This window comes from Euphorbia lathyris, chromosome 1, assembly GCF_963576675.1.
Source record: "Euphorbia lathyris chromosome 1, ddEupLath1.1, whole genome shotgun sequence".
Taxonomy (NCBI): Eukaryota; Viridiplantae; Streptophyta; class Magnoliopsida; order Malpighiales; family Euphorbiaceae; genus Euphorbia; species Euphorbia lathyris.
The window spans coordinates 139,987,316-139,997,746 of NC_088910.1; the positions used below are offsets into that span (position 1 = coordinate 139,987,316).

The window sequence follows — 10,431 nt, forward strand, 5'->3', positions numbered from 1 at the left end:
CAAGATGGGTCTCTGAGAACTTCGTGCAAAATGAACAACCGTTCTGCGAATGGATTGCACAGAATGAATGGACTGGGCTGTTTTCGGTTAGGGATGAAACTTATCCTGACCTGGTAAGGGAGTTTTACCACAACCTTAAAGTTGCAAATGACAACACTAACTACCTGTGCACTGAGGTGAAAGGCAAAACCATCTTCATCAACCCCCTATACTTAGGAAACTTGCTCACATTGAAGACATCAGGAGCAAGGCTGAGGAGATCTGGAGATCAGGATGGCACTGGTTATAGCCATACCTTCTATAAGCCTGAGGGTCACTCAGGAGAAGTCTCAACATCATCAATGGGTCAGCACCAGAAGATGGCTCATTACCTGCTGACCTATTTTATCTACCCAAAGATCAACTGCACTACATCAGCGACAAATTTCGAGCAATGCTTCATATGGCATATGCTGACGTACACTCCTATCAACATGCTGGTCTTTCTAGTTGCTGGCTTCCTACGCAGCACTGGTATGCTGAGGCTAGGGTCAATCATTACAAGAATCCTCATTGACCATAAGATTGACCTCGAAGGTGAGGAGTCTACTCGAGGATCTGAGATTACTGCTGCCTCACTGAGGGCATTGAAATATGGACAGCCTCTGAAGAAAGGCAAAGTTGCTGCTACTGCTGGCCAAGCTGAGGGAACTGCTGAGCCAAAGAAAGGCAAGAGGACTAAGGCCCCAGCTTCCCGGAAAAGGAAATCTGCTGAGACTACTTCATAAAACGTTGAGTCTCCAGCAAAGAGGCAGAAGTCAGCTGGTAAGTCAGTTGAGAAAAGAAGCAGGCAAAGTGAGCCTAGTACTGAGGAAGCTACTATGCAACCTCAGAAGAAGCAGAAGCCTTCAACATTGACTCCTCTAGATGCCATACCGACCGACTTCATTGTATCGGGTGACTCTCACTTCACCCAGTGTCAAGGTACAATTGCTGAGTCTGAGGAACAACTTGATGGTGATAGCACTGAGCAGGAAGAAGAAGAAGAAGCCAGTGATCAGGATGACGCTGAGGATTCTGAGGAAACTGCCAGCGAGCATGAGGCTGAGGATGCCGATACCGGGGTAGCTGCTAGTAATGAGCATAACACTGAGCTAGCTGCTGGAGTTGAGCAAGTACTTAACCAACACATTGTTGATCAAGTTGAAGAGCAGGCTGACCAGACTCATACTGAGCAACAAGAATCCTCTCCTACTCACTCAGGAGAACCTGCTCATACTGCCACTCCACCTCATAGAAGGCAAAGGTTGGTTAAGGCTAGTGAGAAGTTAGTCAGTGAACCTCCTATGCAACCACCGACTCTTCCTGACCTTGTCCTCTCAAAGACAACTAAGGACCCTTCTACTGTCAAACTCACATTTTTCAAACGACAATCCACTTCCACTACCTCCGCGCCATTAGAAAAACAAGCCTCTGTTTCTTCTCAGCGGGAACATGCCGACCCTAATGCTTCTGCCACATCAACCAGTCAGGTTGAACCGTCTACTGTTCATGCTATTTTCTCAAGCATGGTGCTGACTCCACACACTTCTGCCGTCAGCACAGACAGTATCCGTATTACAACTTCTCCCACTCAATTCTCTGCCGATCAATCAACTCTCCCGCAAACACAAGTGCAGATTGAGAATGTTATTCCAGTCACTGAACCGGTTACTCCTTTCACTCCTCTTCCTATCGGTCATACTTATGTACCTGAAGGATCACAAAGCTATCTGAATGCCACTGAGTCCAGCAAAAAGATCATTAACTCAGTGCAAGCCTTAATCAGAGACCTTCAACACTCCACTCCTCCTGCTACTGGATCTTCAATTCTTAAGACCACCCAGCTTTCCAAGGTCACTCAGCTTCTCAACGAAGTTAAGGGACTCAAGGATCTGCTGAACGTCGTCATATCCTTCCAAGCACAGCAAGCTAAGCAGGATTCAATTGCCAAGCTGGCTGAGATTCAGCTGACAACCGTGCAACACTTGAACTCTCTCCACCAATAAGTCCAGAACTTGTCAGTTGCACATCCTGACTATGCCACTTCATCTGAAGTCAAGATGCTCTTTGCTCAGCTTCATACTGAGCAACTTAAGAGCAACGAGCAAATGGTGTCGTACAGTCAGTGCTCAGTAGAGCAAATTGGTAAGGCTATACGGCTGCTTAATCTAAATAAGCAAGAGATGGATACTGACGCAATGAAGCAGAATGAGATGATGACTCTCACACAAAAAACCTTCAACCACATTCGTCATAACAATCTTCAACGTCAGTATTACGACACAGCTCTCTTAAAGACATTTCACCAAGTCTTTGCTGGCCTTACTGAAACTCTTATCTGGCAAGCCAAAGCTCAAGCATACAGTGTCAATATGCTCAGTGCTGCTGATCTTCGAATACCCGAAGAGGTATCAGCTGATGGAGTTGCCATTTTTTATGGCGTAAATGAAAGCGCTGAAAAGCTTAAGGAGCTTTCTCAGGAACTGACTCGAGCTGTCTTAACCGATGCATTCAAGCTCCCTGAAGTTGACAAAATGGGGGAGAAAGCGCAAGCAGCTAGAGCTCAGCATGAGCGAAGTCAGTCGTCGCAACACAAGAAAAGAAATAGATAGGCTAGGCTAGCTCAATTCTTAGACTAAGTCAGTTGTAATCTATTTGTCTTATCTATATAAACATTTTGCTGTGTAAACACTGACTTCTATCTAAATATCATATCTACATTTTTCATCGATATTCAAATCCTGAGTTATGATATATGTTACTAAATACTGAGTCATTATGTATCTTCAATTAAATCAGCTATGTTTAACACTTGGAAAATTATTTGACTAAATCAAATGTTGATAACATGTTTGACATTGACCTATGTGTTTGTAAAACATTGTCTGTTAAGAACTCATTGAACAACAAATTACTCAGCGCACTCTATATGACTAAACCTTCCGCTTTATACTAAGTAAATAGAATATGTTGAAATAGCTGACCTATATCTGAAAATTGACCTTAGACTTACTCATTTAAACCTTTAAATGTTTTAAGTAAAACTAAGTCAGTAGCTCAACCCTTACGGGGGAGTTTACTAAATTATACTAGGTCAACTATCATAGGGGAGCTCATACTGAGTTCCTTGCTGAATAGTTTTGCCAACATCAAAATGGGGGAGTTTGTTGAAACACCTTTTCACATAATTTTGATTTGACAAAATTGTTTAAGTATAATTTAAAATACATATTCTAAACACACTAAGTTTAAATGCTTTGATTTATACTACTAATGTGTTTGTTCAATGTTGAGTTAAATTTGTTTATAAGACACAAGAACTAAAAGGCCCAAGCCCAATACGGAAGCCAAGGCCCAAGTCAAACAACTCAGTACAACTCGGCCCGCGTTTTTAAAACGCTGTCGCTTTGGGTAAAACGCAACTCAGCAAAGAGAAGGATCTAGAAGACCTTCGGGAACAACTTCAAGATGAAGTTGCTGAGTAGTCTCGACAAAGCGTACAAGATAGCAGCTGGCATATGAAAACTTCCAGACAAAGTATTTCTACTTTGGGTAAAGTTCGGACGACACAGTATGCTATCTAGTTGAATTTACCATAAAAAGGGAGACAGCCTGCTGAGCTAACCGAGGACAGAAGATATGTGAATCTGATTGGCCGAGAGCTCTGAGCAAGTCAGGATGACAACGACATGTAGCCGTTTCCCTCCAACGGTTATTTCGAAATTCGAAATGACCGATGCCCAGACGTCTCTATAAATAGAGCCATCAGAAGCTTCACTCAAGACAGAACTTGATCAAGCAGTTACGCTGACCAAATTTCTACACAAGTTCTGCAAGCAAGAAGCAAAGCAAATCTTACACTACAATTCATACATTTGTGTAAAAGTCTAGAGTGATTATTTCAATCGTCTAAAGTGTCTTAGCAAATCTTTGTATAGGACAAAACACTTATCATTTCTAGAGATAGAAAGGAGAGGCTGAGTACTCGGTTATAGTACTCAGCAAGAGATTAGGATTGAGTAGAGGTATAGAGGAAGGTACTCTTGTTATACTCAGTTGCTAAGATTGTAAAGGGTTTGAGGCTCTACCTTTAAAGAGCTCAGTAGAGGATTCGAAATCTCGGAACGTGTTCCGGGGACAGGACGTAGGCTTAGAAGAAACCGAACCTGGATAAATCTGCTGAGTAAAGTATTTCTTACCTTTAACTCCTTATATATATTGCTTGCTTAAAATAAACAAAAACTGACCAAGTAAAGCGGTCAAGTTGAGTTGTGCGCGTTAAGCATCTGAGCTCAGGAATAGACTCTAAGTGCTATCTCCTGACTCAAGCTAAGAAACTGACCTAGTCACCAGTTGACTAAGCCAGTATCCTGCTGTTTACTCAGCGCCGCTGTTAAAACCTTTTTCCTTAGAAAAAGGTGTCTGCCCTAGTTGGAAAAAGTTTAAATAGTTCCTAACCCCCCCTTGGAACTATACTTGCAACCTTACAAGGGACCAACAAAAGAAACCACTACTCTAGGTATGTGAAGTTCCTTAAGGAGTTGCTTCAGAACAAACACAAACTGGAAAGAATTACAACTTTGCAGCTGAAGTGAGATTGCTCATCCATTCTCTAGAGAAAGTCTTCATTACCGACTAAGCTGAAAGATCCGGGGAGTTTTTTTATCCTATATACCACTGGTAATTTAAATATAATGCAATGTGCTTCCTTGGATCCAACATAAATATTATGCCATATAACGTTTATAAAAAAGCTAGGCCTAAGGGAGCCAGCTCCCACTAGAGTGTCCCTCTAGTTAGGCGACAGATCAATTGGGTACCATAGAGTTATAGCGGAAGACATTCTCGTCAAAGTGGATAAATTCATATTTCCAGTCGACTTCATTACCATGGATATTGAAAAAGATTTTCATGTACCTATATTGCTTAGTAGACCATTTTTTGCTATTGGAAAAGCACTTATAGATGGACATAACTGTAGTACTTTTTTATGCTAAAATAGTACGTGCGCTTTTAGATGTTAGTAAAAAAAATTAGTAATGCAGTAAAAATTGGAGGAAATTTTTTACATATCTCATTAAGTTGATGACATGGCAAAAAAAGCATGTATTACAGCATGACAATTTGTGTGCATCATAAAAGATTAAATTTCTGTAGTGTTGGCACCTAATATGATTTCCACTATTCTGTATATATTCCTATTTGTCTAATTTATCTACTTTCTTTTCTTAGCTTTTCCTATTTTGTCTGATTTATTTTCTTTCATTTCTTAGCTTATTCACTTTCTTATTTTAGTTTCCTATTTATGTAAAACTTCTTGTTATATAAAAAAAGAGATATCTTTAGTTATGTATAAATTCCTAGGTTATGGTTGATGACAAATACAAGGAGAATCGGTTCACTTTCTAAAATGACCTAATGTCTACCACCTAAAAGCATTGTTTAGCATCAGTAAAACTGACATTAATTTTTTTCTAAATAAAAAATACTCCTTAACTTGTAAGTAAATTTCAAAATAACTTATTAAATTTTTCTAGACAAAAATAGCTCTCACTTTTAGAACTTTTATCATGTATTATTCAAACACTTATAAGTTTCGGGAAAAAAATACGGTGTTCCCATTCTATTTCTAACACGCGTCATAATGGTCATACTTTAACCAAAGTTAATACGATTAAAGTAAAATAAATATGCTACGTGTCAAATATCGAGTGGAAGACGTATAAATAAATATGAAAAATGGGCCGTCATATTTTGTAACTTAACCTTTGTTATTTTGTCTTTTCCAACAAAAAACTTACTTATGGTTTCAAATCCACCTTTGTTTTGTCATACATTGGTAACAAGAAATGTATGTCTCTTGTTTTCTGTTAACTAATTGTATTATTTTAAGTAATTTTTTTTGTGGTTTCTATCATGTTCCAACGCAACTTACAATTTTATTTTACCTTTTTAATCTTTTTTTTTATTTTGTGTTTTATTCTCACAGACAGGAAACAAAACAAAAGAAAAAGATGTGTGTTCTTATAATCTTTTTTTGCTTCTCTTTCTTCATTGCCTCTTCTGTCCAGACCGAATTGAGGTTCTTCCCTGATCATTGAATATAAAATTATGTAGTTTTTTTAATTATTATTGATGAACCTTGAATGTATTGTGAGCTTATATATGCATGGGATATCCTTGACTTTAGGACACTATCGTACCGAATATTTTTTTCGCCGTCTATGATATGAGAAGAATTTCACAGCATGGACAAAGAAGATAAATCTTGTTTGTGTCAAAGAACCAATTGAATTAAAAATTTAAGTTGATAGTTAAAGCCCAAAAATAATTCTTATTATTATCTCTGCCCGTTTGAACATTTTCTGTTTCTTCTCCTTTTTGTTGATATTACACTTCATAAATCCACCTATCCTAAATTTTACTTACCTGATGAGAAATTTAATATCATATTTTTGGAAATTTTTTGTAGTAATGTTTCAAGGACGACCAATAGTAGTTCTCCTACCGGGGTTCAAGTTCACGTACTAAAGGATCAACAACGAGTAATCATTACTTATCTTATATCTCTTCTTATCTTGGTTTCTAATTTTGTAAAAAAATATCACATACATCTACTCAATGAAATTACAAGGGTGTATTTTTATACTTTTCTGTATTGAAATAAAAAAAAATGACAGATATAATGTAGTGTAAGAAGTAATATTTTTTATCTTAAATATATTTTCTGGTTACTTTCTTAAATATTTTTTAATGTTTTGTATCAGGTTGTGATTGATAATGGACTTGTTGAAGTCACTTTTGCTTCTCCTGGTGGTGATGTCATTGGAATTAAGTACAACAAAATCGATAATGTACTTGAAATAAAACATGAAGAAGATGATAGAGGGTACATATTTAAACATATTTAATTTAGTACTATGTAAACGATAATGTTGATTCAATTTTTATTTTTTTAGAATTTGTTTACATATATCAATAACTAATTAGATAAATCACATTTTATATGTTTTTCTTTGAAATATAATTCTAACTACATTACACAATATTTTTTTATGTGCAGATATTGGGATGTGGTTTGGAGTACACCTGGAGGGTCTGACATATTTGACAAGTAATTTAACCCATATGACATATAAATTATTTAATTATTATTTTCATGATAGATAAATTGATTATGTCTGATGAAATTGTAATTAAATTATTCTTTCCTTAAGGGTACAAACCACTGATTTTAAAATCATAAAGGAAGATGAGCAACAGGTAGAGATTTCATTCTCCAAAAAATGGGATCCAAAGGATAAATCCGCGGTTCCTCTAAATGTAGACAAGAGGTCAGTTTTACTAAAATAATTAATGTATATTTTGTAATACTATGATTAAGGCACAAATTAATGATATTAATGAAATTTCAATTGATGCAGGTATATAGTGAGGTGTGGAAGTTCAGGTTTGTATATGTATACAATATTGGAACGTTTAAAAGGATGGCCTGATGTTGACATTGATCAAATTAGAGTTGTGTTTAAGCTCCAAAAAGAGAAGTAATTATGGAAAATCGTATTAAATTACCTAAATTAATTTGTAAATATTTAGGTATGCATTAAGATAATAAAAAAATGCAATTATGTACAGGTTTCACTTCATGGCGGTGTCAGATGATAAGCAACGGATGATGCCGATGCCGGAAGACCGTACCACTGGTCAGCCACTTGCATATCCTGAAGCTGTTCTCTTGACTAATCCAATCGATCCAAAATTCAAAGGAGAGGTAATACTATTAAAATATTAACTTCTAGCTACTTATAAAAATGGTAAAACTTAATATATGTTATTAGAATTAGTGGTTTTTTAGTTTAATATAATGAATATATATTGTGATAATATTGCAGGTAGATGACAAGTACCAATATTCACTAGAGAACCAGCATAACCAAGTGCATGGGTGGATATCAAATGATCCACCCGTTGGCTTCTGGATGATTTCTCCTTCCCACGAATTCCATGCTGGTGGGCCCGTCAGACAAGACCTTACCTCCCATTGTGGCCCCATTTGCATGAACGTTCGTAACTTCTATATCCATTCATTCATGCGTCAAACCTATAATTTAATGTCTGGTAGCTAATTTTATCGGGGTTCCATGTGAATGAGATACATTAGTAATATAATTAAAATGCAGATGTTTACAAGCATCCATTATGTCGGGAAGGACTTTAATACATCATACCGAAATGGAGAAGCATGGAAGAAAGTTATGGGTCCTGTTTTCGTATATCTTAATTCTATTTCCCCAACGAACGATCCTCTCGCGCATTGGAACGATGCTAAAGCACAGGTATCTGTCAATACACTACACATTCGTTGTAAATAACAACAACAACAAAGCCTTAGTCCCGAAATGATTCGGGGTCGGCTAACATGAACCATATATTTTGGTTCATGTCATAAGATGTGGCTAAGTTTTACGCTTGCCGCCACAAACCTACGGCAACCCTCCTCATTCGGTATAAATATCATTATAAAAACATTATCTTACTTTTTTTGTATATATAGATGTTAAAAGAAGAGAAAAGTTGGCCATACGATTTTATTCAATCTCCAGATTTTCCTTCCTCTAATCAAAGAGGGACTGTTATGGGTCAGCTAACAGTTGGAGATAAATATGCGAGTGAGAAGTCACCGGTGTATGCTGATTGTGCCTATGTCGGACTAGCTGCACCCGGTTTTCCTGGCTCTTGGCAATTCGAAGCTAAGGTATATAATCTTGTGAGTGATTATAATAAAATATATTCTTTGGCTTAAGCTTTTGGTGAAATTATTTACATAATTGGGTTATCAATGTTGTTTTAGGGCTACCAATTTTGGACTCGATCTGATAGTAAAGGTAATTTCGTGATTAAAAATGTTCGACCTGGGACCTATAGTTTGTACGCTTGGGTTCCTGGTGTAATTGGAGATTTCAAGCATAATTGTGATATCACCGTTACACCAGGAAATACAACAACATTAGGTTCACTTGTATATGTTCCTCCAAGAGCATTGGAATTCCTGACCGTTCTGCTGCTGAATTCTATGTGCCTGACACCAGCCCAACACTGATGAACAAACTATATACTAATCATCCAACAGACAAGTAATTGATTACGTCTCGTCTACTAAAATTATTTGCCATAATAACATTGTTTAATTACTAATCCTTTTGTTGAACAGATATAGGCAGTACGGATTATGGGAAAGATATACTGATTTATATCCAAAAAATGATCTTGTTTATAATGTTGGTGTCTGTAATTACACTAAAGATTGGTTCTTCGCCCTTGTTATAAGGTATATTAATTAATTATTTCACTTGTTCATATCCTTGGATTAAACTCCATGTTAGCACATATATTACTCTTTAGTAGCATTTTTGCTTTTCGTGTCCATGTTTATGTCCATTTTTGTATGAAGGACACATTGTGAAGGTTATGTTTTAGAAATAATGTTTATTTGTCCGTTCAACATAGATTAAACTTTCTTTGGGCTGGTTCTAATTATATATATGTGTGTTGGTTCATTTCTAGGAAAAAAGGAAAAGATACATATGAACCAACGACATGGCAGATCGTATTTCCACTTCAAGTTGTTCAACAGACTGGGAATTCCACTCTTCAGTTGGCCTTAGCATCAGCTGCCATGTCTGAAATTCAAGTATATAATATTTTATTTCAAAGCCAATTAGGATTTTAAATTTCTTTTTATAATAATAAATGTAACAACGCATTGTTAGCGGTACTAACAGAAATATTGTGTTTGTTTTGTTTACTGATTAGGTTCGATTCAACAACCAGAATGCTGTAAAGCCTCTTTTTACGACGGGATTGATAGGGAAAGATAATGCAATAGCAAGACATGGAATTCATGGGATGTATTGGTTGTATAGCATAAATGTGCCTTGTAATAATCTTGTTGTAGGAAGTAATACTATCTTTCTAACTCAAACCAGAGATAATGGCCCCTTGTACGATGTCATGTATGACTATATTCGTCTCGAAGCCCCTACACAACCTTGACAATCTCTTCTATATGTTAATTATTATAAATATAATTTTATCAATGTGAATTGTTTATATTCTTTTCAATAGAGAAATTATACTATTGATTCTCTTCCTTTACCATATTAGTTTCTAGTGTGGCTATCAAAAGCTAAAGGTAGGCTAGTCGTAACTTGTGCATCTGTTGAACTAGAAGATCATAATTTGTTTCTCTTTAGTCATCAATGGGTTTTTTTTATCACACAAAGAAATTTGATATTTTATCACGCACACAAATTGTCATGAAAACATGTTTTTTCATCATAATATATAATAGCTGACGAAAATTGATCGTCACAGTTATTGTCACGGCAGGAGCGTGTTATTATGTATATA

At 36.4% G+C, this 10,431-nt stretch overlaps 1 pseudogene; it reads left to right on the top strand.

The window, feature by feature from the left end:
• Positions 1–2,129: 2,129 nt before the first annotated feature.
• Positions 2,130–10,074, top strand: LOC136219737 (probable rhamnogalacturonate lyase B; annotated as a pseudogene).
• Positions 10,075–10,431: the final 357 nt, after the last annotated feature.